The sequence below is a fragment of the Marmota flaviventris genome, chromosome 3 (genome assembly GCF_047511675.1).
Source record: "Marmota flaviventris isolate mMarFla1 chromosome 3, mMarFla1.hap1, whole genome shotgun sequence".
NCBI lineage: Eukaryota > Metazoa > Chordata > Mammalia > Rodentia > Sciuridae > Marmota > Marmota flaviventris.
The window spans coordinates 36,026,772-36,031,207 of NC_092500.1; the positions used below are offsets into that span (position 1 = coordinate 36,026,772).

Genomic DNA, 4,436 nt, shown 5'->3' on the forward strand with positions numbered 1-4,436 from the left:
CCAATGTCTAATCTAGGGTTTCTGTTTGTCAAGTCACTTTTATTTTTAAACTCAACCTTTCAAAACAAGAATGTCAGAACATTTCTGTCTTTAACTTCTGTCAAAGATCACAAACTATTGAGAGATGGTAGATTCTTTTCTCCATAACAAGTTTATTTTTAATCTACTCATGTTTTTTAAATTAAAAGTGCTCACTCTTTTTTTTTTCAAAAAATTGGACAGCATATTCATTAGTAGTTACCCAAATGAGATCAAGAAATCCACGTATTCATTCCTTTCCTCTTTGAACACTGAAAAGCAGTATAAACTGTATATATGGAATCCAAAGACATTACTATTGCCATTAGGAAAGATGTTAGGTTTTAAAGAACAGAGTAATTGAAGGTACATATATGAAAACTATAAATGTATTCTGGATTTTAACTTTATTAATAATATATGACATTATTAGTTCAGTGTCATAGTATTACCCTGAAAAATTATCAAATATGCACTTACACTATTTTTTTAAAAAATCTACATAGCCTCTGTTGTCCTCATTTAAAATTAATTGCCCCTTTTCTTCCTTCTTTGTTTCTCTTCTTAATACTATAGTCCCAAAAGCCATTAAATGGCCCCTATCAGGAAGAAGAAACACCTGGCAGAGGGCAAGGCAAAGTAGCCCTTTAGTGAGACAGCAGCCCATCCCAATAAACAAAAATATAAATTAAAAACAGAGGTCAGCTTTCTCACTGAAAGAAAAATAAGCCATGAATATGAAAGGAGAAAACCTAGAGGGTATAATAGATATATTAAGAGAGAGATCAGATCCACTAGCCCTATGCACTGAGAGGGTCTGAGGACAGTGTCACTCTGATAGAAATTAGCACAACACCAAGACTTTCCAGGGCTCCCTGGACTACAGAGCTAGTTTTAGAAATTCTAGAATTTACTAGGCAGAAGTTAAGGGAATACACAAAGAATGATTGTCCTGTGTCAGATAGATACCAAAGCCAGCCTGAAGGGGGACCCCACTGGCCAAATCTAGGGTAACTTAGTATCAAAATTCTTAATAATAGTAAGAGAACATAGCCAACTGCATAAAAAAGAAACCCTAAGTCTACACTGGAAGAGAAAGAGAGAAAAGAAGCAAAGAAAGAGAGAAAAGGAGCAAAGAAAGAGAGTAAGATTTTCCAAACAGTAAAATAACAACTAATATGTGTAGAAAACAGAAATGGAATTTTGCAAATTATCATTTATCAGTCATAATAATCCAAGTAACATTAACAAAACTAGTTAAAACTAGTGGGCGAATGCTGAATGAAGTATCTCCCAAAAATACATACCAATTATATAAAAAGGAAACACTTTACAGTGGAGGAATCTAGAGGATATCATCTCACTCAAGTGGTCCAAGCGAATGTCATCAGTCACAGGATGAAACAACCTCATGTCCCACCTGATGGAATACAGAGGAAGGGCCCAGAATCACTGCAGGGACAATGATGGCCTGAATCTAATAAGGGAAACATCAGAAAACCTCAATTCTACAAGCTAATAAATACCTACAGGTTGCAAAGGTCAGGGAAGGATTGAGGAACAGTTCTTGATGGAAGGCAACTGAAGAGATGTGACAGCAACATGCAACATGTAAGCCTGGATTGGGTCCTTTTGCTATAAAAGCCATAAATGGGGCTGGGGATATAGCTCAGCTGGTAGAGTGCGTGCCTCACATTCACAAAGCCCTGGGTTCAATACCCAGCACCAGAAAAAAAAAAAAATTACTCTACAGTCAATGAAAGTGTTTTATGAATAAACATTTTGTGAGGACTTGCTGTACTATTCTTACAACTTTTCTATTAGCTTATAGTTACCTGAACGAAAAATTCCAAATTTAAGTCATCTTAGATACTTAAATAAGTAAAGGCACATCTTAGATACTTAGGTAAGTAAAGGCACAATGTCTGCCAATGTCAAAAGCCAATCAGGACCCACGACTGAGCCTCACCAGAGCCAGGCACCCGGCACGACCCTGCTGGGGCCATCCCTGCTCCAGTGATCGTGCCCTCCGATACCCCAGACCTGTAGTCTTGGTGTCCCTGGCGCCTCTAGTGGACTTTTGCGGAGGTTCGTTGATTGACTGAGCGATCCTGACCAATTGCAAGCAAACGGGTTTCACCACCTTAAATGGTTTTGAGCCAATGAAGCTGTATCCCCTTAAGAAGACGGACAGCCCGTCGCGTGAACTGTAGAATTTGCAGACAGATTTATAGTGGTATCCGGGCCCCCTGCACCCCCGCCCCTTGGGGACACTGCTGGACGGCAGAGACTGCACCGTGGAGATGCCCATCTTGAAGGACCTGACCACTGTGGCCTTCTGCGATGCACAGTCCACTCAGGAGATCCACAAAAAGGTGTTAAATGAGGCCGTGGGCCATGATGAACCACATTATCACCTTCACCAGGGAAGACCTGGAGAAGTTCAAGGCCCTGCGGGTGATTGTGCGGATCCACAGTGGCTATGACAACGTGGACATCAAGGCTGCCGGGGAAGATATGGCCGATTCCACCATCTGCCACATCCTCAACCTGTACCACCGCAACACGTGGCTGTACCAGGACCTGCGGGAAGGCACGCGGGTACAGAGTGTGGAACAGATCCGCGAGGTGGCCTCAGGAGCAGCACGAATCCGTGGCTTCGGTGGCACAGGGCAGGCGGTTGCTGTTCAAGCCAAGGCCTTTGGATTCAGCGTCATAGTTTATGACCCCTACTTGCAGGATGGGATGGAGCGGTCCCTGGGTGTGCAGAGGGTCTACACCCTGCAGGACTTGCTATATCAGAGCAACTGTGTCTCCTTGCACTGCAATCTCAACGAACATAACCACCACCTCATCAATGACTTTACTATAAAGCAGATGAGGCAAGGGGCATACCTTATTAATGCAGCCCATGGTGGCCTGGTGGACGAGAAGGCCTTGATGAAGGCCCTCAAGGAGGGCAGGATAGGAGGGGCAGCCCTCTATGTGCATGAATCGGAGCCCTTTAGCTTTGCTCAGGGTCCTTTGAAAGATGCACCAAATCTCATCTGCACCCCCCCACAGGGCCTGGTATAGTGAACAAGCATCACTTGAGATGAGAGAGGCAGCTGCCACTGAGATCCGCCGAGCAATCACACACAGGTCGCATCCCAGAAAGCTAAAGAAACTGTGTCAACAAGGAATTCTTTGTCACATCAGCTCCTTGGTCAAAAATAGACCAGCAAGCAATTCATCCTGAGCTCAATGGTGCCACATACAGATGTCCACCGGGCATAGTAGGCATGGCTCCGGGAGGACTTCCTGCAGCCACGGAAGGGATCATCCCTGGAGGCATCCCAGAGACTCACAACCTCCCCACCGGTGGCACACCCTTCCCAAGCTCCCTCTCCCAACCAGCCTACAAAACATGGGGACAATCAAGAGCACCCCAACGAGCAATAGCAGAAAATGCTGAAACGTAATCATTCAGATAAACTTGGGACCAAGAAACAGTGAAAATGGATGAACTAAAAGAGAAAGAATTTGACAAGTCTTTTTAACTGACCCTGGACATATGCATCGTTGATGTTGCAGTGTTAAAAGCTACAAGAGCTAGAAAACTGAAGATGTCGTCTGCTTTGGGAAGCGCTGAAAGAATAGGACGGGATTTATTAACGACCAGCTTCTGTTATTGTGTCTTAAGTTTTCCACCTGTGTATCAAATCACAAAGAATAAATAGAGCTTTTTCCTTTATCAGTTCCTTGGGCAGAGCAGGTCCTGAGCACCTTGCTCTAGAAGGTTGCATCAAGAGTTCCAAACAAACATCAAAATAAAAAAAATATTAAGAGGAAATCCCCATCTTATGACTCTCGTCCCTTTGGTCTACAGGGGCTTGTTACCTCTTTTTGCTAATAGGAAGACAAAATTGCTACAAAATGGGGAAAAAACTTTTGCCTGTGTTAGACACCTGCACTTATAGGATTGAAGACAGTACAGGCTCCTGTGCAGAAGTGTCTCCCTCACAGCTGAACTGCATATCGAGCAGGCAAGTTGGTTGTAAGTTTAGTTGTACCCTCTGATGATGCAAAAAAGAAAAAAAAAAGTATTAAGTTTCACAAGCTGTTTGTACTCAAATATGTTTTCTCATTTTAAGATCCTCAGCTATTTTATTGAGTGGAAAGTCTTGAACTGCTAAGGGTTCAAGAATAATGTTGCATTTCCTTATGTCTCAGGAAACACTTTTTATGGTAACTTGTCAGATTGTCTAGGAACAAACCCACTTTTTTAGACATTGATAAATCATTTTCTTCACAAGAACACTTCAGATGTGTTATTAGATGTGACTGATTTTAACAAATCCTATTAGATTTGTATCAACTAGTTACACGTTCTATTCATAATCTTTTGTGAATCATTGCCTTTTTGTTTAAAAAGATGG

General features: G+C 42.4%; 1 pseudogene; it reads left to right on the forward strand.

The window, feature by feature from the left end:
- The first annotated feature begins 2,267 nt into the window (after nucleotides 1-2,267).
- LOC114088454 (C-terminal-binding protein 2 pseudogene) lies at nucleotides 2,268-3,459 on the forward strand (annotated as a pseudogene).
- Nucleotides 3,460-4,436: the final 977 nt, after the last annotated feature.